Raw genomic sequence first — 27,158 nt, forward strand, 5'->3', positions numbered from 1 at the left:
GCTCCCTGTGTTTATTTCAGGCTCCTATGTACAAGCACACAACACAACACGTCCTACTCCCCCTGGTGCCACAGTGTAATTCCGAGATTAAGGTTAACGAGCCTCCCCAACCTTATTGCTGTTATTATGGCTTGGCGGTAGAACAAGACAGCAGAGCTTTTTGGTGGTTGTGCCCTGCATAACTGCCAGACGTGCTTTGCCATTGCTGGCTATACAGGCTTCCACTGTAAAAAAAAAAATCTTTTCGCGATATATCTTGCTGCTCGTGGTTTGGGTGGGGATGAAAAGATTCCACAGCAAGCGAGTGAGATTTGTCTTGGTCATGAAATGGAGAGCAGTTTATGTGAGATGTGGTTTGGTTCAAAGTATGGTGTTAGATATGTATAATTGTTTAGAAATATATTGTATACAGTGTAAACACAAGAATGCTCATACTTGTACTCATACTCAAACATTTTATTTTTTACTGCCTATGAATAATTACAATTTCCCCTCTGGGGATAAATTTGGGGTGAAAAATTTACAAAAATATTGGCTTCAGTTAGGGGGGCTAGAGGGAGGGGGGGCAGGCATAATAAATCGGGGGCACTGACCTTCCATTAAAACCGCCATTGCAGCCAGCAGCCTGTTAGCTTAGCACAAAGACTGGAAACTGGGAGAAACAGCAATCCTTATGACAGAGCCGGGCTAGCTGTTCCCCCTTGTTTTCACTCTTTGTAATAAGCAAAGCTAAAAGGCTGCTGGCTGTAGCTTCATATTTACCATTCAGACACCACTCTCAGACGTGTGGGTCACGGTTGTTTCCTCTGATAATGAAAACAATGCAAACCATGATAAAGATTAGTATCTACTGCCGTCTACCCTCTACACTGACTTCTGCAGTAGCAGAGACGGCCATAAGGCCCGTGTGACAAAGGAAGAACTAGCTTGTCGAACTGAGAAAATATCACTAGTAGACAAAATTGAGTGTCAGTTGTCGATTCACTCACCTTTTTAATGCAGCATTTATCAATCAATTAAGGGAAAGCTACTTTTTTAAGATGAACCAGCTTGCAATGTTTTGAGGGTAATGTTAAATAAATGTTGGATTCAAATACACATCCCATGTTGCACTGGCAGTACAGTAGTGATATGCTTCACAAATTCTTGCATAGGCTGAACACCTGCATCTGGCTCCTGCCTGCATGCCATCTGATTCTTTTTCTCAAACATACTCCTCCATTTGGCCTCTAAATGGCCCAGAAAAAAATGTAAAATAATCAGATACAGATTCATGCAGGTGATCCCTGATGTTCTGCACTGCTGCACAGGTCAGTCCAAGGAATTTCCTTACTCCCAAGGAGTGGTTATACTTTCAGTCCAGGTGTGCAGAGACAGGGAGAGGGAATACTGCCAGGGCCTCATAATGTTTTTTTTCTTTTTTTAATGGGATAGCTGGCTATATAGTCAGAGTCATGCATTCCTCAGGGAGGCAGGAAGGGAGGCCTGCGTGCAGCTCCTCTTGTCCCATTAACACCTTTTCACAGTTGCTCCTTCACCTCACCTTGATCCATGGCACTTTGCCTCAGGCAGACATGAAACGCCCCGGTAGGATATTTTACAGACGGGTAGGCCTTGGCTGTATGCTCAGGCCACTTACGAAGAACAGGGAGAAGCTGAGAAATGGTGCATAGGTAGCTGCACGTCTTGCTTGGCAGAGGGTTCATGGCAGAGCAGAGAGTGTAAGGTCAGGCAGATCTACTGCATGCCAAAGGCTGAGGTTTGAGGAATTTCCCCCTGCAGTGAGAAAGAGAGGGCCATGGAGGGTGAGCTAGACAGGCTTCTGTACTTCAAGATTAATACAGTAAAGACAAGATATTTATACCTATCAAAGGATTTGGAGCTTTCTCTCTCTCATGGGACATTCTGTGTATTTCCAAATGAAGACAAAACCTCAAATATCAGTAAGAGCTGTTAGAAGTCACCCATAAGTGATTACAGTGGAAAAGACTGTCATGATTTTAAGCTATATAGATTCACATGACAGTATTGTACAAGTGATGCTGTCTTTAAAAGGCCTCCCCTCAAACATAACACCTGCACGGCATGCTAGCCTACATTGATGTTAGCTTACACAATGTTACACAATGTTGTCAGTGTTGATGACATTAGATAAGTCCATGTTTCCCTTCCATGACAAGCTGCCCCACATTTTGATCCATCAGGGTTACATCTGTTTAAATACTGGCCATAACCCACTCTGAGAGGACAGTGAATTAAGCACATTAATCCTTATCCCAGCTGTAAAACAGACACAAAGTAGGAAAGCTTTAGTCATATTGTCGCATTAAATCCTCTTACTCTGGGCATATATTTTTCTTACAAGCTCATTTTGTATTGAAAATAATATTGGCAGGTGACTATTGACCTGATCTTTGCATTGTAGAATTGGCTGCTTGTAGTTTTGGTTATCTATGCAGGATTATTAGAGATTAGTCTGCTGCAGCCACTGCAAGCCGCTCTGGATAAGACAAAATACCAAAAATGTGAAATACAAAACAGCAAAATCACAGGGCTTCCGTTTGAAGACAATCAAACAATGCCTTAATTTGATTATGATTTGTGCTGTTCATCCACAAATTTGTATTTGAATAAACAAGTGAATGTTGTTGGGTGGTGAAGGATGTTTGTGATTAGGAAGGATGTTGGCTTGAACATTGCTCTTCCTGAATCCTGTGTGTGCTACAGTATGTGACATTACATTCCCTGCAATCCTTTCTTTGTGCATTACTTTGCAGTCTGCATTATGCATTTGCATTTATATCATTTGATATATTAAGGCAAATTCCCAGAATGACAGAAAGTTGTCTGTGCATGAGCCAGGCCTCTCAAGACGGATGAAACATGGTCGATACACGCCATCATAAAAAAAGGCATTTTCCATGCCTGACTTTACTTATATGTCATCTTACTGTTTCTATCAATGCTGTGCCTTTATCTTTCAAGATACATTGACATAAGAACTATACAGACAGAGTTTATACAGTAATATGTACACACACATATTTACATACACCTGCGCTTGGCTTTTCTGCTGTGGCGTTCAGTGTCTGGGCATGCCTGGTTATGCCTTTAGCTTGCAGCAGCTTCTGAAAGACTTTAAACAGTCTTTTGTGGCGATCCCCACAGTCGAGCCAGTTTTCCCCCTCATTAAACATCCCTCCCTCGTAAAAGGCCATAGCGCCCTATCATATCATTTCACATAATGGGCTAGACAAGGTAAAAATAATGTTACTGTGATACTCTCTCCAGGTGGGGAAAAGGCCAAAGATACAAAGTAATCAAAGACCAATTAAGTCACACAAAAGTCAGGGTCACTGATGAATGGGATGCTTTTGATATCAAATAACTATATTTTCCAGTCTTTCGCTTTAACAGAGACCAACAGTGTTTGAATTGCAATCAGGCAGTATAGATTTTGATAATACAACAGAGTCCTTAAATCAGTCCTAAAATGGTGGCGGTGTATGTCCTCCTCTGCTGCTGACTAAAGCAGTGTTACGTAAAAAATCTGTCTAAATTGTTCAAGAAATAGAAAAACAAACACTTCACATTGTGTGTGTGTGTGTGTGTGTGTGAGAGAGAGAAAGTGTGTGTGTGTGTGTGTGCGTGTAAGAGGTAGGAGGGATTTATCATCTCACTGAAATCATTTTCACAGTTACGTAACTGAAAGACAATGAAGAATTTACTGCCACATCATAATCATGCAGCAATACATACAATAAACAATAGGGTTCTTTTACAGTTATCACGCTCTATGACTGCAGTGCACTTGAAGTTAGCACACTCAGTGGCACCAGTTAAAACCAGGAAGTATTCCATACCCAACTACAGTGATAGAAGAGAGGTTGCACTGAGTGACAGCACAGATTGATCCGTCGCTTTGTTCAAGCTGCTGAACGATGCAGCAACTCCTCAACATGATTCCGTGCCATGCATGATGTCTTAGTGTATTACCAACAGTAACCTTGGAAACGGTGGTCCCAGCTCTTTTCAGGTCATTGACCAGCTCCTCCCGTGTAGTTCTGGGCTGATTTCTCCCATCATTGAGACCCCACAAGGTGAGATCTTGCATGGAGCCCCAGTCCGAGGGAGATTGACAGTTATGTTTAGCTTCTTCCATTTTCTAATGATTGCTCCAACAGTGGACCTTTTTTCACCAAGCTGCTTGGCAATTTCCCTGTAGCCCTTTCCAGCCTTGTGGAGGTGTACAATTTTGTCTCTAGTGTCTTTGGACAGCTCTTTGGTCTTGGCCATGTTAGTAGTTGGATTCTTACTGATTGTATGGGGTGGCCAGGTGTCTTTATGCAGCTAACGACCTAAAACAGGTGCATCTAATTTAGGATAATAAATGGAGTGGAGGTGGACATTTTAAAGGCAGACTAACAGGTCTTTGAGGGTCAGAATTCTAGCTGATAGACAGGTGTTCAAATACTTATTTGCAGCTGTATCATACAAATAAATAGTTAAAAAATCATATTGTGATTTCTGGATTTTTTTTTTTAGATTATGTCTCTCACAGTGGACATGCACCTACGATGACAATTTCAGACCCCTCCATGATTTCCAAGTGGGAGAACTTGCAAAATAGCAGGGTGTTCAAATACTTATTTTCCTCACTGTATATGGCTATCAAAACTGCTTCAAATTAACTTGTTGTGCACCGAATTTTTGCATCAGAGGCTTAACTACCTTTAGGATAAGGTTTAGTCCATATCAAGTCACATTTACCAAATGTCAAATTGGGGCCCATGGTTCTCAGTTGCAAATATTTTAGGCTGCTGGAAAAGAACCCTTGCCTTAAATTCCACACAGAACATTAATCACAGCAATGCCACTTGCTCAACCTGACATCATAAAAGTTGCATAACTTTAATTGCGGTATTTGCACATTTATAAGCATATGCAGAATAATAAGCATTTTTGTAGCAGTCAGTTTATGGGCATTACACAGCACACAAACCAAAAACAGCTTTATAACACATACAATGGGGATTTATAATATGTCTACGCTACTGGAAATATAGGCTTAGTAATCTTAACAGTATTTATATTTTAGCATTATTTTTCCTTTTGCTTACTTATAGACTCTTGTAACATTGCTACAGGTGTTGCTCATTAAGTTTATAGCGACTTTATGATAATCTTGGTACTTAATTCCATGACTACATGTTAACAGGCTATTGCAATAGGGACTTAAAGTGGGACACATGCTGTGATCAAGGTGTACCAGGAAGTTTATAGCCTACTGATCTTATACTGTTTAATTCAAATATATATATATATATATATATATATATATATATATATATATATATATATATATATATATATATATTTAATACATATATTTGAATTGAACAGTATAAAATGTTGTGTGTGAAGAGAGATTAACTCGCAGTATATTAAGATACTCGGACTATCCACACAACCTCAGTTTGGATTCATCCTCCCACCGGCCAGGCTTGCCGAGGTTATGTGGGGAAGAGAGGCGGGACCTCGCAGCCGGGAAGGGCGTTCTCTTTGCGGTCAGACAGGGCAGAGTCATCCCGAGGGGTGGGTCCTCCGGCAGCAGTAAAGGAAAACCCACCTTTTTTCATTGTTAAGGACGCGGTGGAATGTCATGGTTTGATCTCAAACGGACCAGGGAGGGGGAATATCTGAGAGGAAAGAACTGACGAAATTGATTTAGGGAACGTGGGAAGCCAAAAAACGCAGTCCCCCCTGTCGCCTCAACTCTCTGGTTGTATCTGAGAATATGTGGATGAACTTGTTCTCGCCGTGTCGGCAGCAGCGAGTCCTACCGTCCGCATGAGCTCAAACCGTGTGAAGTTGTGGATTTACCGCTGCGTTTTTCTGACCCGGCGGTGGACCAGCTAAGGTAAATTGGAATCTTTATTTTTGTGTGTGTTTTGGGTTTAATTGGGAACATGGGAACACGGTTTTGGGAATTCAGACAGCGGCTTCCTGAGTTGGATCCACTCAGTCGGGACTGCAGAAGTCTGAACTGCGGCAAGTTCTTTAACCCTCCTCCTCCTTGTCCTTCTCCTCCTCCTCTGCTCGTTTTGTAGCCAAAAGGAAGCAACCAGGACTGCGGCGGAAACCTCAGGTGGTTAAAATGTAGCGGTGCATACAACATTTACATCTTATTTCGTTAACTCGTCGCAGTTTTTACAAGGTTTTTAGCATTTTGTGGCATAATTGTTACATGTTTGCGATTCGTTTGTGTCTACGCACTTAGTGACGCCAAGCTTTTTCATATAGCTGCATAACAAGCTATGTAGTTCAGAACACGGGGTTAATGAAAACTATTTTTAAGTAAGTGCTGGCTACTCGAAACGTTACATGCTCTTGATATTCATGTCCCTACTAGTCTATGTTTTGGAAAGGATATTATCTTCAAAATGTAACTTACCAAACTGTCAAACTATTTCGTTAGGGGTTTTACGTTATTTTTATGAATGAAGTCAAAGTGTTTTAGTTTCTTTTGTTGTTAGTCAGGATCAGCCACACAAGCTAGCATTTCCAGACTTTGTACCAGACTGCCAAAGGCACTGTGTTGGCCTTCTTTACCATCAGGATATAGGGAAGTATGAAAACAGTTTACCCATACAAACAAATATAGCCTTTTTTCTACACTTTAGAGTCAGTACAGAAAGGAGATACTGTATGTGGTAGATATGATATTATGTTAGTAGCTGCTGCAGTTGTTTTTGAAACTTGGCATACATGCATAATGACTGGCTAAATTATATTTTGGGCTTAGCTAAATCACACTTAGGGAACTATAAAATCATCATAAGGACATTACCCTCACCCAGGAATGGATTACATACACATACCACTGAAATAATATTATAGTGGTATTTGAACACCACCTGTATTTAGGTCTTTAATCTGTTGAATGAGTTCACTGTTAATTAAGTCATTTTGACAGCAGCTGGAAGACAGTAATGATAAATGAGCTGTGCACATGTTCCTGTGTGCATGGGTCAGTTTTGGATGGTGGACAACCACAATGTAAAAGAATTGAATCAGCTTTTGATCTCATGCATCAATAGACAGAACATTTGTAATTTATCAAGGACAATGCCAAATGGCTCCAGCTTCTCGAATGTGAGAATGTGTTGCTTTTCTCTGTCTATGTGAATATTTTGGGGTTTTAGACCTGTAAAACAATTTTTTTTTTGTCTTTTGAAGATGTCACCTACACTTTCAGGAGAATCTGATAGGTGTTTTTCACAATGTTCAACATTTTATAGACTAAATTAATCCAAGTTGAAACATTAAACCATAATTTAAAAAAACAATAATAACTAATAACCATAAGTTGCTAATCATGTTGTTTTTTCAGTATGAGTGTGTTTGTTTTCCTTCATGTGAGGTGGAATGGGTTGTGCTACATAGGCTACACATTTATGAAACCAAGGTGGCAGAGCCCAAAGTCTGAACAGTATGTGCCCTGTGCTGCCTCACCAGAAGTGTGTGTGTGTGTGTGTGTGTGTGTGTGTGTGTGTGTGTGTGTGTGTGTGTGTGTGTGTGTGTGTGTGTGTGTGTGTGTGTGTGTGTGTGTGTGTGTGTGTGTGTGTGTGTGTGTGTGTGTGTGTGTGTGTGTGTGTGTGTGTGTGTGTGTGTGTGTGTGTGTGTGTGTGTGTGTGTGTGTGTGTGTGTGTGTGTGGCAGAATAGGTAGTTGTAGTGGTGGAATACTTATCTGCTAGGTGGGGCTTGTAAAGACCAGCACAGGGAGGGAAGGAGATGGAAGGGGACCTGCCTTGACCTGTTTCAGACATGAAGGAGACAAAAAAAAAATCACTGATGACTTTTCAGTAAGGCTCGCCCTCCCAGCCAGCTGTAGATTAAACCAGCTGAGCTACCAGCTTGAGCTGCTGTGAACCCCCTTTCCTCCTGGACTCTGCACAGGCACTAAGCATGGCAGTTTGTCATGGCGGAAGTTGTGCGAATAGGGTTTCCTATGGTATTTTCGAGGGGATTGTGACACCGCATGTGGAGGGAATGTCTGCAGTTTATGCTGTCAGATTTGAAATGTTGGGATAAATGCTAAAGGAAAGTTAAATGAGAGTACCAGCAAAGTGAAGAGTGAGATGTCTTACATTTTCCCTGATCACTGCTTGATCCATGTGTTTACAGTCTTGGGAATCATACTCCAAGTTAGGTTTGGTCAAATTGGCACTCAGGAAAGATTAATTTCCAAGTAAAAATGATTCCTTAGTGCTGTGATAGTAGTTAATGCTGACACTGTAAGAGTGTCACCACCACCACCACCACCACCTGTTTTGTGATCTTTAAAGGGATCTCGTTGCTAACAAGGGAAAGACAGAGTTTGCACCATGTCTTGTCCAGGAGTTGTCGCCTGCCATGCAAAGTAATAATCATACCCTTCGCTAGTCTTTTATGACCTGGGCTATACCACGCATGATTGGTTTTCCACTCCGCAGAACGCCGCGACCGCCCTATGAAACTGCCTGCACTGCTTTGGGTGAAACCAAAAACTAATCATTATGGGTGTCCAATAAGGGTAATTATCAGACTAAGCACTGGACCTGGAGATTACGGAGTGGCTAAATGACTGCTCCGGGGATTAAATTAAAATATTGAGGTTTTCTGCCTGGGAGAATCAAACCGCTGGGAATGTCAAACCCAGCTTGTCGGTAGTAATATTACTGCTATTCTGCACATCAAGGTTTATGCACAGAACCCCTGCTGTTAGTGTAGTACCGTCACATCAGTGTGGAATTACAGTACATGGACATTGACGTAATTTGTTGCAAGTGCATGCAAATAAAAATGGATCTTGTTATTGCTTAGTTGGATGGAAATACAAAGAGATAATCCAGTATTATTTCAATCATCAACCATTATTATTATTATTATTATTATTATTATTATTATTATTATTATTATTATTATTATTATCATCAAAATCCACAAGAAAAAACAAAGTGGACAGCCAATAGTAAAACATAAGATCACTTACAGTATGCTGATAGTATTTTTACTGGGAACACACAATGTAATTGTCATTCAATAGCTTCTTAATTAATGGTTTATTAGTGAAAATTGGGCTAAGGTAATGTATTTACATTGCTTGTTTTAAATGACCAACAGTTCAAAACCCAGAGATATTCAATTTATCATCATATATGACAAAGGAAGCCATCAAATCTTTAAATTTGAGAAGATGAAACCAGCGACTATCAAAAACAGTTGCAGATTAATTTACTGACAATCGATTAATTGTAAACATAATGAAGACAACTTAAATTGTCAGTGTGGCTTGTTCCTTATCATAAGAATACCGTAAAATAGTAAAAGCAAACTCGGATGGTGGTAGTTATTTTTAGTGGTAGATTCTCCCTTTTAGCCTGCGTAACCCTCTCAACCAGGAATAGAGCAGCGGAGGATGCACACACAGGACTCAGAGTGATATTACAGGCATTACAATTTGTGGACCTCCTTGAAATAACACATATAAATTATGGTCTTTTAGAGGCTTGTATTAAAGCCCACACACTGTGTGTGTGTGTGTGTGTGTGTGTGTGTGTGTGTGTGTGTGTGTGTGTGTGTGTGTGTGTGTGTGTGTGTGTGTGTGTGTGTGTGTGTGTGTGTGTGTGTGTGTGTGTGTGTGTGTGTGTGTGTGTGTGTGTGTGTGTGTGTGTGTGTGTGTGTGTGTGTGTGTGTGTGTGTGTGTGATAATGCAATAATGGGTTCAGGATCCGGGACAGAGGCTGCTGTTGACAATACGCAGGCCAGCTGGAGTTGCTGTCTGTCTATTACCAGACGTGCAGGAGGCTTGCTTAATACCATAAAGACGCCTAAATGAAACTGTGCATGTACATACTCTATCTCTGGAGTGTGTTATGTGTTGGAGGTGTAAGAGCTGAAACAATAAGTCTATTAGTCAATTGACAGAAATTGAAGCTGCAATCATTTTGACAGTTGTTTTTTAAGCTAAAAAATCTAGAACCTCTTCCAATATCTCGGTTGTTGAACTTAATGTTGGGTTGTGGGAACTTATTAATAATAATCACATATTTCATAATAAAAAGTATATCAGACTCTTGAAATGGTTCTTCTTCAACCTTTTCTTTTCCCATCACTTCCTCCTATTTTGTCTCTCTCCTCTACTAAACACATTACTTTTTCTTTTTATTCTTCCTCCTTTTCTCCCATCCTTTTTCCCTCTCTTCCCTCTCCTCTTCCTGTCTGCCCTTCCTGCCAACTTTCTTTATCAGTGGTGGGCCAGTGACAGGACAGGGTTCTGTGATTTCAGCTGGAGATCAAACTACTTGAACTGTGTGTGTGTGTCTGTGTGTGTCGTGCCAAAGCACTTTTGCTCACTGCTGTTCCCAGCCATGTCGATCTGTCATCAGATACTAGAGGCAGAGAGTGTCAATCACTCAGCGGGTAGTAGCCAGAACTCCATCTCAGCTGTGAAGATTGTGAGCAGTGAAGATTCACACCCCTGGGACACACAGAGCAACAGATATGTGCTCTCGCAGCAAGAATGGATTCTGTTCATACAATTTCTTCTGCGTGTGTGAATGAATCCCTCGTTAGTCTCCAAAGCGTGCCAAACAGCCCCCTCGTTACCAGATGCTGTGCTGGACTTTCTGTCCTGTGGTGGCGTGGTCACTCACTGAAGCCTCACCACACACGCACACGCACACGCACACGCACACGCACACACAGGTGACTCTGACCCAACAGTTTCATCACGGAGATCTGCTCCAGCCCAGGCTGCAGGTGCATCGGACTATATTGTGTCCAGTACACAGCAGCAGATATCAATGATAACACAGCATTGACCCCCCTGTTATTTACTGTATATATGATGACAAACTGTTGATGGATAACATAACCAGACTCGATCTCTGATAAAAACTCAAATCACTTTGACAAAGTTTGTCATTCATTTTCTTTAATTTGAACATTCGCACATCAGAATCTTCAGCAACATTGCCAGATTGTGTAACCATGGCTCCTATTTAAGCAGTCAGCCAAACTGACATCTGACCTGTTATTGAGTTACCATGTGTGGCTTATCGAACCTGTTACATGAGTGGGTGGTTATGAAATAGGATTTTTTGGGGGGCAAATTAGGCTGTTGTTAAATCTTCAACTTTGTACGCTTTTGGTCAGAGACAAAAATCTGAGTACCATAAAATGAGTAGCTGACAACAATGAGTCATCAAGTTTGATGAAAAATGTGTCTTTAAAGCATTTACTAAAACTTTAACCAGACCTCTGCTCCCTGAGTACTGCTGGGCACTTAAACATTTCCTTGTATTCTTTTACATGTGACAAGCCAGCTAGCCAGTTATCAGCAGTTTTGGCACATGGACATTGCCTTTTGTCATTAAGAAGAAGAAATCCTCACAGCTGAAAGCCATGTAGCTGAAAGCCACATACCATGCCAAGAGGATAGCATGACCGCATTCAGACCTTTTTAGCTGCTAAATGTACCTTGGGCTCTGTAAATTATGTTATGTCAATAGAGAAGTTAAAAACTGTAAAACTTTGGCTTAAACTAGGCCCAAACATGTGGCTGTTAGAACACAACCCTGATTATTAGCAGAACCCTGATAACAAATGCAATTCTGGGCATCCTTTTTATGGTAAATGATAAAACTGGCTCAGATACTAGACTCACTCTTCAACGTACTGCGTCAAAACCGATGTTTTCAATGCTCCTCTATCACTGTTTCTCAGAAATTATCTGTCGGTTGTAATGCAGACCAGGCTTCCAACCTGCTTCCTAGTGCTATATTTCAGGAATTTTAATTTATGAATACCTATGGCTTCCCGGAACCCCTTAAACCTAGGCATATGCCCTGCTGTTGACCATGTGGTGGTTCTAAAGCTAAGGTAACTGAAGAGGGGGGGAAAAAATCACCATCTGGTCCTTATTTTGCCTTCCTGACCCTCTACCATGTCCTTATCACATGGGAGCAGAGGGAGACATACTTAGCATTGAGTCCATATATGCTACTGTATACCAGAATGTAATTTATTATTTGTGGTACTTTTGATATTTCATGTATTCTTTCCCATGTTTTCCCCACTACTTCCAGTTGATCTTAAATCTAGGCTCAAGCTAAATGTGAATCAGACTTTGCTCTAAATGTTTCTCATAAGTCATATTTTGAAGTCTCATGTCTGCCTCTTTGTCTTACTTTTGCAAACGATAACATTATCTGGTGCGGATGTAAACTTATTGCAGCTTATCACCATCAACAACATGATTGATTATCCTGTTATCACAATGGAGTTCTATGATTTTTAGGCTCTTGCATGTAAATCGTGGCTTTGTCTGTCTTTCTTTTAAACTGTCTCCTTCTCTCACACCCCCTGAGAGCCAGTTTATTTAGCAAAACACTCCGGCCAAGAATGTGTTTGTGGCTGTTAGATATACCCTGATAGCTGCAGGTGATAAGTCCTCTAATGTTTAATCAACAGCCTGGCCAGCAGCCCCACATGGCTGGAGTTTGGACCACATTGACTAATAATGTGGGTCACTCTGCTACTGTGTTTGTGTTTTACATGCTTGCAGGTTGACCTGAAACACAAGTTCCCTCTTGGTTTTGGGATTTATTTATTTATTTAATTTTTTTTCCATCTGGTTCATGTGTGGGATTTAGGACTATTTTGGACATTTCAGCCTACAGTAAGTTGTTTTACAGAAGCTCCCCTGCGTGCCTGTTTCATTCCTACGCTGTACAGGCTTCTCAAAAATGGCTACCTCGTTGATCCTGGAAGAAAAGGGAAAAGAAGTGCAACGAAGACTTCAAAAGCATGTAGGAGAAGAGAAAGGGACTGAGATGTTTTTTCTTTTTTTTTACAAGGGAGAGCTACAGTTAAGATTTCTTGTAAATTCCTTAGCCACACTTTTTTATTTTTTTAGGTGTTCCTCAACGGGCCAATATTTCTCCTCTCTCTTTCCAATTGTTATCTTGTCTCGCTCACTCTCTACTTCTCTTTTCAACTCACTAACTAGGAGACCCTGTCACTCCCACTTCTCCTGCCTGGCCCAGGATTATTTTTGGAATAAAACGAAAAGAGAAATCCGAACTGCTTACCCTTAAAAGGCATGTCTGGGTCAGCTGGGTGGAAACTTGTGTTATTAATGTCCTTAACATTTTCTATGTGAGAGAGTCATCTGTGATTGTAAGTAAGCATGTGTTTGGTGCTGAGTACAGTGCAGGAATGCTGTGGGTTGGGGGGCTGGAAGGGAAGCAGGGTGGGCTAGCAAGCAGGCCTACGTCTTCAGGAAAGGAGGGGGGTTAGGGGCATATTTGGCATATTTCAGGAGCCATTCCAGTCTGGTTCATGATGCATTCTTCTTCTACGAGATCTGGCCGAGCAGCCAGACAAACAATGATCAAGGGAGGGGAAGAAAGGTGGACATCCTGCATTCGAAAATACCTCCTCATGCCACCTACATACTGACACAGATGTCTTACCCCCAAACCAGGTCTATAACCTCAATAATATCCATAAAAGGCTAAATGTTGAACCAAAGTCCTTCACCCAGCAGCAGGGTTTGTATGTCTTGGGTACCGTCACTACAATTTAATGAGTGTTTATATGCAGAGAGCTGTAATATGTCTCTTTCAACCTCTCTTCTGTGGCATTATATTCACTGCTTTCACTCCCCTAGAATTTATGTTGTTTTAGCCTGTTATTTGCAGTCGGATGGCTACTAACTGACGTGACAGTGGTTGGCAGGAGTTCACTGTGGCGGTACCAGTCCAGTGCTCCGCAGAGGTCGGGTTCATCGTGAGGTCTTGAGTCTGTGTTGAGGACTGGGTTGGAGCAGAGTGTACGGATGCATTTCTAACCAGGCAAAACTTTAGTTTAATTCTTATATTTCTGAAACTTGCTGAAAAACATTTCCTTTTAATCTACTGCGTCTCAACTCAAAATGACAGAGCGAGTGCCCATATGCAGAGGCTCAGTCCTCGACGCAGCGGCTACGTGTTCGGTTCCGACCTGTGGCCCTTTGATGCATGTCATTCCCCATATCTCTCCCCTTTCATGTTTAAAGCTGTCCTGTCGATAAGAAAGGCCTAAAAACGCCAACAAAATAATCTAAAAAATAAATAAAATAAGAATATCACATACTTGGTGTTTATGTCCTCCTGACTCTGATGCTGAAGATTTCTGAGAGACGACATCAAATGTGCCTGCTGTCTGTCTTGTGCTTTGATGCGTCCGATATTTTTTTTTCTCATGATTAGGGAACCACCACAACTGTCACAAAGGGAAAAACCTGAATAAATGAGTGCAGAACAACTGCAGATTCTTACAGAATGAAATGTTTGAATATGAAAATGTCATTTATATCGCAAGCCAATTGTACACCTATGGGAGATCAATGTTGTAAACTCTCCACCACCATCATCAAAACACCAAATGTAGATCCGCATTGACTTTTAGAATCTACACCAAAGAGCAATAAAAGGGTTGTACTTAATCAGGTGTGTTTTGGCACGTTTGTACCTTGGCGCATTGCTATTATGATGGCGGTTTTGCTAAGCAGGAAGGAGAGGTTTTCAGAAAAAGAAACCGATCTGCTCGTACGTGAAGTGAAAGCGTGCAAGCAGATCATATCATAATACTATTTCACATTGTATTATTTTTATTTGTAATCTTTTGCATGTTTGTGTGCGTCCCTGTGTGCGTAACAAGCAAAGTGTGCGCGCGCTGTTCACGAGCCTAGGTGCATTTTACTAATGCGCTGTTAAAATAACAATGAAATGCTGCGTTATTGACTTTAGACCAGGTTTTTGTTGATCAATAGCGCGATCACTTTGCGCTGCCTCAAGATGGCAATACGCCCAGAATGCACCTGATCACACCTCCCTTGTAAGACCAGCACGCCCATGGGCGCATAGATGGCTGCAGGTGCATTTGCTATTTAAACGACGTGGGCACTGGACGGAAAATTTACAACTGCGTCGGTGTTAAACTAGCAAAGATACTTGCGTTGGGCTTTGCGCTACGCTGCTCTGGGTGCAAGATCGGGCCCTTTAGGTTTTTCCTTTTAATTTGTCACCTATTTGTACTCTTAGTGAGTCTCACAAAATGGTGTTGACCGTCTGAATGAATATAACATCAAATTTGAGATATATGCATACAAAATAGTCCTCTGAAGGCAGGCAACCAACAGAGAGAGGAAATTATTGGTCTCAGCTAAAAAGATATATTTCGACACATAACTCTCTGTAAAAACCTTTTGAGACTTTAGTTTTGTACTTTTTTTTTTTTTTTTAAACAAACAAGATATAAATTGGTGAGCTGTAGACGTGCTTTTTTTATTCACTTCAACGGAAGAAATCAACAGACTGAGAAGTTGGGTGAAAAGAAAGATGGACTTTGAACTTGTGAAACCTGTGTCAATATCCTCAAAAGTGGCCGTCATAAATTCACTTTGTTGTACAGTGTGTGTGGGTGTGAATGTTTGTTCGCTTGAACAGTCTGTGTTTGGATCCTCATGCTCTTCCTTTGCAAACGATCTGTCTCATGATAAAGTCTTTGCTCCTGTTTCTCCACCTCAACTGTATTAGGGCTATACACACTCCCATCCACACACACACTCACTCTCACACACTCTTGTCTGACCTGTTATAAACCTTGGATCTCCTGGGCGGCTCTCAAAATAAAATTCCTCTCGCAGATTATTTTTCTTGTGATCAAAAAATATACATGTTCTCAGAGAGAGAGGAATGTTCAGATGCCATGGCAACCTGACGATAGCTCACTTCCCCCTCCTCTGTTTCTCTCGTCCCCGGCTATTTTGTCTTCTGTGCTGTGTTTCTACCCAACTTTATTTTTCTGTTCCTTTTACTTATTTACTTTGTAGACTGTTCTACAATAGGTTGGTGAAGCTATAAACCTTCAACAACTTGTCACAACCTTCGCCATGTACATGACCTTTATTTAACTAAGTTCCTTTATTTTTTGTTTGTCCCTTGTTCTCACCTATTCTCCTTTTTAAACTGGTAAGATGCTTTTCTTCTTTCGAACAGACATCCCTCCCTCCGTTCCTCCATCCATCCATGCAGTAGCAAGGTTTTAGGAGCTTCATCATTGTGGTGCTGATGCATGCACCCCGACTGCTAGGCTATTTTCAGCCTGTCTTTCTCCCCTCCTCTGTACCCCCACCCCACCCCTTCTCTTCTTTGGTTTTTATTTTGTAGGAGATTTCTACACTGCTGCCTTTTGTGAAGGGCAGTCAAGGGCTGGGTTGGCTGGTTTTCCCCCATGCCAACATTGCTCCTTCTCATGCTAGCTGTCCCAACCAGGGGAAGTGAAGCAGCACAATGTGAGCCATGGCGAGGCCATAAAAATAGACTAAGGCTAAAGTGCAATTTTTACTTAAAGAGACATGCTTGAAACCCTGTCATGTCCAATATTTTTGTAGTAGTGGTAGAAGAAGAAGTTCATTTTTGTTTTCTATTTTTCACCTTTGTGTAATAGTCAGACAGGAAACGAGGGAAGTATGACATGCAACAAAGGCTACAGCTTCCCCTACTTCATGATTATTGATTGAAATTGTCACAGGTCGGACTCGTACCCTGGACCTCTGCATCAAGGCATAAGCCTCTCAGTATATGTGCGCCTGCTCTACCCACTGAGCCAACCCGGCCACGATTCATTTGTTGATAGTCTTTTCGATTTAATGGTTAAGTTAAATAAATGTCCAAAAATAGTGAAACAATGTCCTCCATTTCCCAGAGCCCATGAGGATGTCTTCAAATTAGCGCTGCAACTAATGATTATTATCATTATCGATTAATCTCATTTTCTCAATTAATCGATTATTTGTTTGGTTCATAAAACACAAGAAGGTCCAGGGTGAAATTCCTTGTTTTGTCTAACCGCTCAAACCCCCAAATCATTCAGTTCATTACACCATAAAACCAAGAAAAGCAGTAAATTCTCAGAAATCTTTGCTTGATTTATTGATTAACTCACTAATTGTTTCAGAACTGTGTCTGAGTTTAAAATATCCCGAATAACTGGAGCATCTCTGTAGTAACCAAAACACATTGAACCACTCAGTGATAACATGCATGGTGGTCCCTTCATATTTTCTTTTCCTCTCTCTAGTCAGCTAACATTTGGAGTTTGTATAACAAAAGACACAATTTAACCAAAATGTAGTTTGTCTGTATAGTAAAGACAGTAATTATTTACTTTTCTAGTTGAATTTACCTTTTTTTATTTATTGAATTTTACCTTTTTATTATCGAACATCACACTTTTAACTGGTATAGCATTGAATGTCTGGCAACAGTTAATTTTTGTGTGTGTGTGTGTGTGTGTGTGTGTGTGTGTGTGTGTGTGTGTGTGTGTGTGTGTGTGTGTGTGTGTGTGTGTGTGTGTGTGTGTGTGTGTGTGTGTGTGTGTGTGTGTGTGTGTGTGTGTGTGTGTGTGTGTGTGTGTGTGTGTGTGTGTGTGTGTGTGTGTGTGTGTGTGTGTACACATTCAGACACGGGAGCCTCACAGGAATCCCATAACACTCCCAAGTCCCTGAGTGGCTCATTTGTGCACTGTGGAACATTATGGAATACCAGGCATATTTTATGATCCAACCTTCAGCCGGCTCCCTCTCTTTCTCCCAGGTCTGGGTTTATTTGTGAAGCTAAGTCGGTCTGGCCATCCGTGCCCCCCTCCTCTCTCCTTCCCTCTTCAGCAGAATATTTTAACATTGCCTTATAGACATTTAGCTGGCGCATTTTTATTCAGAGTAACGTACAGTGAGAGGGTACGGTACGTTTCTCAGGCGAATTGGGAATCAAATGTGAACTTGAGACCATGGGATGATTTACACAGCATGGTTTGTCACTCTGTGAGAAGTTAAGGTCTCTACGTGGGCTGACATGTATGCTTGTATACTGTATATGTGTATATGCTCCTCTTGAGGCCTTGACAAACAGGCCTGCTACATGTGGTGGCATGTTTTGACCGCCGTGGCAAAGAAGGGTACAGCAGAGCTCGGTGCCCGTGGCAAAGAGCAACTCTCGCCCACCCACTTGGACAAACTCGCTGTAGTTTTTACCTTCTTGTTTTCACCCTCTAGTCATAAGTTTTTCTTCTCTCTGTCTAAACCTCTTCAAATCTTTTGCTTTGCAACCTCCAGTTGCCTATCTCTTTCCTACTTGTCTTAAATACTCTCTCTATTTCCATCTTTTTCTCTGCCTGCGTCCCTTCCTCCATCTCTTTCTAGGTGTGGACTGCACAGAAGAATGCAATTAAATTAGTGTTTCTTCTCTCCTGCCAGCCAGCTAGCTGCATCTTACACTCTCAGCCATGCCAAGCATCTGAGACACAATTGACCTTAAAAGGAAACCATAGCAGCCTATCAATTCTGCTCTGCCAGTCAAGGAATGGCTCACTCCTGCATGGGCAGGGTCCAGCTCGCGCACACACACAACAGAAGGAAGTGTTTGGAAACTGAACTTTGTGTGTGTTTCAAATGCTTTCCCAGGTCTGTAAAACCCACAAATTGCCAGAAAACATACACATGACCTTAGTGTCTTCAATGTGTGTATTTAAAAATAAAAATAAAAAAAACGTATAATCAACTTCTACTAAACACAACATTTATATGAATTAACTTGAACACAACCCACTTTGCCATGTACGTGACAAGCTAGTTTAGCTGTAAGGCAGTTGCATTTACCTTACCTTTATCCATCCATGTCAGAGTGACTGCATTTTGGGAATGCCTCTGCTTGAGTACAATGCTCAAGCTGTTTTGCCTATACACTGAGAATGATTAGCTCTATCAGTTTATTACAAGTCAAATATTAAAAATTGGTCCACATGCCAACAGTAATTTGAATTCAGTAATTTGTCAATTTTAACAATTGACAACCCTGATGTGTAAACTTTATCATCCTTAGATATATCATCCCCAGAACTATTGTGCCAGCAAGTACTGACTTTGCTTAAGTGTCCTTGAGCAAGACACTACATCTTCAAAATGCTTTAAAATCCCATTTGCTGGATTTCATCAGCAGACTGGCAGTCCTTTTCTAAGTCTTGTTTATAGTGGATTTGACCTTTTTAAAGACTCCTGACATTTTGCCTAGTTTACATGCCAGGAGGTTCATATATTGTTAAGGGTGTCCTGTCCTGTGACATTGCTAGTTGTCTGTTGTATAAATGAAAAATGGTCGACACTAATCTATCTGTGTAGTCAGCAGTAGTGTGCGAAAGCCTCAGCTGTTATTTGTGGAACAGGTAGGGCTGAAAGTCATTAGATATTAGGACAGGTTCTGCAGGTTTACGATGAAGTTAAAGAGGTGGATGATTTTCTGTTTGACAGCTCATCAGCTTGTAGACCAATTCTTACAAAACCTTGCTGCTCAGCTAGAATGCAAATGGTAGAAGGAGAAATGCTGTTCGCAGTCTTCACTGGCAGCGAATAAAAACATCAATCCTTGGCAAGGCCACCAAGCTTGCAGGCTAGCAGGATGCCCAGCAGAGAATTAAATGTCGGTGTTCAATTCTTCCACGCTTGCCTCTATGCCCCCTTTGATAGCGATGGACACAGAGATGGACTTGCTTGTCCATGTAGTCGGATTCGTAGCTAGAGGTCGTAGCTTATGGCCGTCTTTACCTTTTCTTCTGTGTCTACTCTGAAGTTTACATTTGAAAACGTTGACCGGCCAGGCTAGTAGAGTCAGCAGAAGGCTGGTGAGTTGATGTCCCTATCCTGATGAGCAACTCGTCGTCATGACATGGCCGCAGAGTAGGGCTGAACGATTTTTGAAAATAATCTAATTGCGATTTTTTTATTTTTTAAATAAATATTACAATTGTGATTTAATATGCGATTATTTTTTAAGCTCTTTGTCTTCTGTATTATTCAACAAAGACGAGCAATAAATCATTGTATAGTATGAACAACACAAGATTAGATAGATTAAACAATGATTTATGTATGTGATGATGAAATTAGGTGATTCATGGTGAACGCATGTGGATTGCACTTTTTAAACACTGTCTTTTAAATTTGCTAGACAGTTAAATAAGTAAAAATATAACCTAGTATATACAATGGTGTATTTTTATTTATTTTTTTACAGCGCACACAGAGGAGCTGCCTCCAGCCCCTCCCTCCCCTCATGAAGTTGCGTGCCGTGTGCATGACAGCGTCAACGTTGCACTTGCTCAGAGAGGGTATTGTTACGTTAGCAGTAGCGTGCTGCTGGTCTTGTCGTGGGATTAACTGAACTAATAAAACCGTTGAAACAACGCAGCCACGCTGCTGTGAAAGCTCCCCGAACATCATTTATCAGAGTCTGGGTGTTACCCCTCTCCGCGGCAGTCTCCTCCACTCCATATCTTTATAACAGAGCTAGCTAATCAGGACTAATTGTTGCTAGCTGAGCCTTCAGTTCTGCGTGCCTGTATCCATTAACTGCATGTATGGACTCGAGCCCAAATAAAACCCTTCATTTTATTAAAATGGCTGTAAAAGTTTTAAACTACAACTCAGAGTTGTTTGAATGACAAGGTACGGCGTAGCGTTAGCGTGCTAAGTTGATGCTTTCTCTGCGGAGTGCAGACTGATTTGCTCTTGCGAGTCACGTGACCAAATCGCAGCCTTTGCGATTAGGAAATTGCGTTTTGACATTGCGATATTATTGCAAATGCAATTAATCGTTCAGTCCTACCGCAGAGATGGTCTTTCTAGTTTGAACTCATTTTCTCCACCTTTTCCTCAGTGTTTACTCTGATGTTTACAACCGAAAACTTGACCGGCCAGCTGGCTAGCTAGCCCAGGCTAGCAGAGTCGGCAGGAGTTAGTTCTTCTCTTGTGCTCCCACCTTTCTTTTGTTTGTTAGCTTCTTCTGTCTGCTACTTTCTAGATCTCTGACTGCTTCCTGTCTCTCCCCATCTTTCTCCTCATGGTGTATCTGCTTACTCTTTCTGCCACTCTGTCTTTTTCCCTTGTCCCTCTCTGTCTCTAGGCATCCTGTTCACCGTGTTTGATTTGGGCATTCCTTTCCTCCCCGAGCAGACAAAACAACCCCAGACCTCTCTGAACTGCAACCCCCAGTATGCGCGCGCCCACACACACACACACACACACACACACACACACACACACACACACACACACTCCCTTCTGCTAATCACACACAGGAAATGGGCTCCCATGCAAACGAGGCCTGCTTGGCCAGTGGAACCCAGGATGGAGTTTCAGGCCTCGAAATGTTCTCTAGGGGAGGAAATTGAACATGATCTCTCTCTTCCCCCTTCTTTCATTCTTCCTTATTTCCCCTCTTGTTTTACTCGCCGTGGTTCCTCTGTCCTTTTTCTTTTGACTCTCACATGCATCTGTTTTGCTGTGAAACATTGCCATTCATTAAGACCCAACTAATGGGCACATAGGCTACAGAGGTGTGTGTGTGTGTGTGTGTGTGTGTGTGTGTGTGTGTGTGTGTGTGTGTGTGTGTGTGTGTGTGTGTGTGTGTGTGTGTGTGTGTGTGTGTGTGTGTGTGTGTGTGTGTGTGTGTGTGTGTGTGTGTGTGTGTGTGTGTGTGTGTGTGTGTGTGTGTGTGTGTGTGTGTGTGTGATAACTTATCACATTATAGGTGGGATAAAGCTGCACTCAAAGAAACTTAAAACAATAAAACTTTTTTTTCTTTATATTGAATGAAAAGGGAAGCGAGGGTTATTTGTGCTCTTTTAACACATTGTTAAGTTTGTAGTTAGGTATGAAATATTGTGTTGCTTTGTAATAGTCGCACACTTACTGGACATTTATTGTGGGCCAGGACTAGAAGTGCTTAAATACAACTAGATCGATAAAGATCCAGAAATGTATCTTGATGACATTAGTACAGAGGTGTTTTGACAGATAATCATATCACAGAGTGACACAGATTGTACAGGTTTCCTTTGGTACAATGCAAAGCATGATAATGTTATCATATATATATATATATATATATATATATATATATATATATATATATATATATATATATATATATATATATATATATATATATATATATATATATATATATATATATATATATATATAAAATGGATAGAATATGGTCCAGAACCAAGAGTTAGCTCTTCACAGAATACCGAAAAATTATTAACTGTTGCTGTTTTATTTTGAGTAAAAAGGCTGCACTAATTTCTGATGGTCTTTTCTCATTTCTGACTGAAATCATTTTGTAAAAAAGTTTAAATTCAGCATTAAATAATATATATTAATAATGTGATTTTAATAATAATAATTTCTACTGTTTATTGATATACTGTAAATTACAATTTATACTCTGTTTGTTAGAAATCACTACACACAGGCCTGAAATACACACACACTCAGGACCTATTCATGCACAAATGGAGAGATGTCAGAGTGAGTGGGCTGCCAGTGCTGGACGAGCACCCTGAGCGGTTGGGGGGGGTACGGTGCCTTGCTCAAGAGATGCCCAGGAGGTGAACGGGCATCTCTCCAGCTACCAATCTACACTCTTTACTTTGGTCCATACTGGGACGTGAACCAGAGACCCTCCGGTTCCCAACCCAAGTCCCTACGGACTGAGCTACTGCCACCCCTGATGATACGATCTGGATTATTTTATGTGTGATATTGCATACATTTGGAAAATATCCTCATCAGTCATAATTATTTCAAGTGCTGTATAAGTTCCTAAGTTCTGTTGATTAAGTTCTGTTCATATGTTACATATGTATGTAAAGTAGATACAATGTGCTGGAAAAGTGTTAAGAGAGCTGACGGCTGGTTCAGAGACGACCCTGGAGGAAGTGCCACCTCACACTGTTTCAGTTTATTCTGCTGAGTAATGAATGAATCCTCCCCATCCTGAGATGCGGTGTGCGTGAGGGGAAGCGAGTGGGAGCAAGGGATGAGAAGGAGACAGCTGTTTTTCTTGGTTACGGGTTGGCCAACTGTCTGAATGAATAGCTCTGACCCCCCTCTCCACACACGCAGCCCAACAACCCATTCAAACATGTGGTCTCAGGTCACCAGGGTATTTGGCGTCTTCTGGATTGCTAAGAATGTGTCGAATCTCATTTGTAAAATCACATATTTTCATTAAAAGTAGTGTTTTTTTATTGATCCCACAGCACACCAAAAAGCTGGCGTTGCACTCTGCACAATAACACATTTTGTTGAGTGCAGCCGAGAAGCATTGTTGTGTAGCGTGAGAACATCAGATGATTCAGCAAACCTGTGCCGGTGTTGTGCCGCTGTCCTCATGAATCTCGCATGACAAAGCTGAGTCCAGAGCAGCAGGACTGTCTCCTTCTTGGAAAGAAAAGCTGTGCAGAAAGGATGACACGGATAGGACTTGAGAGTGGCAAGAGCAACTAAAAGACTGGTTGTTTCCATCCATCAGTAGCTACTTACATGATCGAAGGGTCTTAGGGCACATCACTTGCCTCTGCTTTCTCAGGTAGTTTAGCCTAAGTCAAAAGAGAACTCTCTTTCTGAAAAGTTTATGATTATTTCATTCTTTTAGAGCTAAAAATGATAAGTTGATTAATTTGCAAGTTTTGATAATTAGTTACTCTTTAAAGTCATGTTCCCGCTGCTTAAACTTGAGTATTTGCAGATTAATCCTCATCTTTTGTGGTGGTAAATTGAACTTAATGATTACTTGATTGCTTGTTCGGGAGCTTTTAAACATCTCACACAGACTTCCTCAGCAGATTGAGTTTCCTTAGTGAAACTGTAGATGTTCAAGCTTTCCATTACTCTGAGCACCTCCTGGACTTAGTAGTCCATTCTTCAATGTATGTTGTATGCAATGTTCATGTTTCAGAGTGGCCTGTTGCTGCTTACAGTTCACAGGAATGTTCCCTTTCTCCTTCAGCCTCCCCCTCCACTTCACCATTTGTCCCCCTCCCTCCGCTTCCCTCTCTCATCCTTTAAATTCAGTCCAGACTTCAGTCTTAAATCTGGATTCTCTGTGCTTAACCAAACATATGGAATGCTACTGTAGTGGAATGCTCCAAGTTGTGTGTGTGTGTGTGTGTGTGTGTGTGTGTGTGTGTGTGTGTGTGTGTGTGTGTGTGTGTGTGTGTGTGTGTGTGTGTGTGTGTGTGTGTGTGTGTGTGTGTGTGTGTGTGTGTGTGTGTGTGTGTGTGTGTGTGTGTGTGTGTGTGTGTGTGTGTGTGTGTGTGTGTGTGTGTGTGTGTGTGTGTGTGTGTGTGTGTGTGTGTGTGTGTGTGTGTGTGTGTGTGTGTGTGTGTGTGTGTGTGTGTGCAGATGAGAGCTTCTAGGATGATGATGATAATGGTGCATGTGTGTTTGTGTGCCTCCTCAGAGAACTGAATAGGGCCTTCTGTTGTCGTGGCCAAACACTACTTGTCTGCTCATGCATGAGTCTATTGCAAAGCCTTCCGAATGTGTCCCATATCTGAGCAGTTAGCTCATTCTTTAGCCCGATAGCTTGACTGTGAACAATCTCCCCCACAGTGACTGCATTGTCAGCCCGGCCACAGGCTCAGGGCCTTGCCAACTGCCAAACATAACAATTGTGAAAGATTGTGTGTGTTTGTGTGTTGTGTGTGCATGTACTAACCTTATGCCCTGCTTGTGTGTTTTACACCACAGGATGTGACTTTGCGTAGAGGAGCTTAACGTGCTACCGCCAAAACGATCTAAAATGTAAGTTATACATTCATTTTGATTTTCATGTTCATGTTGATTCTTTTCTGCTCTTTCCTGTTTCTGCACATATTCGGGGTGTCTCTGGGTCACCGAATGTCTGTGGAAGTCGTCAAATTTAATTTAAATACAATTTTAAATGTCAAATCAAGTCATCAGAGATTTTTGCAGTGAACGATTTACATATTACCCTAATGCAGGGTTTGTACCTTATGCAATCTGTGCTTCACTCAACACGATTGTAATTTATGTCTGTCAAAGGAATAGTTAAACATTTTAAGAAATATGGTTGGTCTTTAATTTTTCTTTAGTAAAGATTGATGTCTGTGTGTTCAGTATGGAGGTGGAGCCGGGGAGGGGTGGGGGGTGATTAGCTTAGCATAAAGAATCGGGGGAAAAAGGGGGAGACAGCAAGTCTGGTGTTTAGCAAAGTTTTAAACTACGCCAACCAGCACCTATAAAACTCCCACATTTTATCTTATTTGTTTAATCCGCACAGAGAAAGCGAATATAAAAACAGTTTGCAGTTTTTTCTATCTCCATAGCACCCTACCTTTTATGTTATTTTAAATTGTTTTACATGTACTGTAAATGTTTTTTGTTTGCTGTGTCTGTTTTTGTGATTCTGTGTAACTTGTGTACTGTTGCTCCAGGGCTCCCTTGTAAAAGAGATTTGATTATCTCAATGGGACATCACCTGGTAAAATAAAGGATAAATAAAAATAAACTTCTCTACAGAGCTTTTCCAGTTGTAGCGCTGATGTATATCATGATTTATTGAGGAAAAAACAAGCAATTCTATGTAAAATCAGGCATTCTGCACCCCCATATAGCCCGAATGGAACGATCCTTTGTTTCATAACAACATTTTTAGACACTGCAACGATTTGACTGTGAGATTGATAGATGGAATCATCGAATAGTCAACTATTCGGGGGCCCACTTACAAGTTATACGTATAAATATTATTATATCCAAGACACATGCAATGATTTGCTCACCTAGTCCTCCTCCTCCTCCTCCTCCTCCTCCTCCTCGCCTCTTCCGCCCTTCCTCTGCTCTTTGTGAGTCTGTTTCCTGTTGGGCACAAACGCCGGCGCCGCATTTCCTTCCCTGTAGCCTGAAGTCACATTAGCATGGCAAACAAACATATATACCATACTGTATATATTCTGTGACATATGGGTCAGTGCGTTCAAGTCCATAAACATTCACACTGCTTTCAGAAAAAGCAGCTTGTGTGTGTGTGTGTGTGTGTGTGATCAGGTCAGGTTAGTAAGCAGAGACAGTATACAGTATGTGTCACTCTCTTACCACGTCTACTCGGCTGTCTGCTCACACAACAGTTTAAGGTCAATATGTGGCCAAGGCGTGTTCTGTGCGTCTTCACTGAGCTGCATTTACATGTGCTTATTATTCCGGATGCTAGTTCACATCCTGCTTGAGCTGAATTCATCCTAAATAGTCCGAAACTAACAAAGAAAAGTAAAACAGGAAAAGGAGCTTCTCCTGTCAGTGTTCTGCTACTAAAGGCACGTCCCACTTGTACTTGTTTTCATACAATTACTCACGCATCATGAGCTCGATTCTTTTAAAAGGGGATGTCATTAACTGTGCATAATGCACTTAGAATCATACTAAAAGTCATTTAAAATGTAATTTTTGGAAACACACTTATTCACTTTCTTGCCAAGAGTTGGATAAAAAGATGGATGCCACTTATGTCTGTACACTATCTATGGAGCTTGAGCCAGGAGACAGCGTAGCTTAGCATTAAGACCTGCAGCCTGGCTTTGTCCAAAGGTCAAAGGAAGATTTGGGCAACAGGGGAGATACAGTTACAAAAAATGTTTTATGATAATAAACAGGTGTGGTTTACTTCATAGGCTGTGTATTTGTCTTATTACATTATCTGGGTCACATAACGGTGATATAACCAAAAGATTTTTAATTTTTATTTTATTTTTTTAATTTGACTGAAAGAATTTGACAATTATATTGTTAATCGCAATTATTTCCGATACAATTAATTGTACAGCAAAATTTGGAATCGTAACAGCTCTAGATTCAGTATCTCACATGTGATATATATCTTCATTATTTTACATCCTGCTCCTCTTCCCTCCCTCCATCCTGCAGCCAGTGCTGCATTCCTGCTGCAGTAATCCACTCTGGCAGTTACCTGCTCTGCATTCTGTGGAGTCACTCCCTTCACCTCACTCTCTCCCTCCTACTTGTGTGTTTTCCTCCCTCTCTATCTTTCTTTGCTTACTTCGCATTATTACATACATTTCTGCACATTTGCCCTGTCTAAGCTTTTCCGTTGCGCTCTCTCTCTCTCTCTCTCTCTCTCTCTCTCTCTCTCTCTCTCTCTCTCTCTTTTCTGTTTCTTCCTCATCAGAGAGCCACTGAGGTCTC

At 41.2% G+C, this 27,158-nt stretch overlaps 1 protein-coding gene across 2 annotated transcripts in view; it reads left to right on the forward strand.

The window, feature by feature from the left end:
- Nucleotides 1-5,593: 5,593 nt before the first annotated feature.
- luzp1 (leucine zipper protein 1) overlaps nucleotides 5,594-27,158 on the forward strand; it is a 51,443-nt gene continuing 29,878 nt past the window's right edge. The window contains exons 1-2 of one of the 2 annotated variants that reach the window (XM_028565907.1): nucleotides 5,594-5,920; nucleotides 24,687-24,740. The gene's annotated coding sequence lies outside the window, so the exon portion shown is untranslated. The remainder of the gene's footprint in view (nucleotides 5,921-24,686; nucleotides 24,741-27,158) is intronic. The other variant, XM_028565908.1, reaches the window with a different exon arrangement.

Source organism: Perca flavescens, chromosome 20 (assembly GCF_004354835.1).
Source record: "Perca flavescens isolate YP-PL-M2 chromosome 20, PFLA_1.0, whole genome shotgun sequence".
Classification (NCBI taxonomy): Eukaryota; Metazoa; Chordata; class Actinopteri; order Perciformes; family Percidae; genus Perca; species Perca flavescens.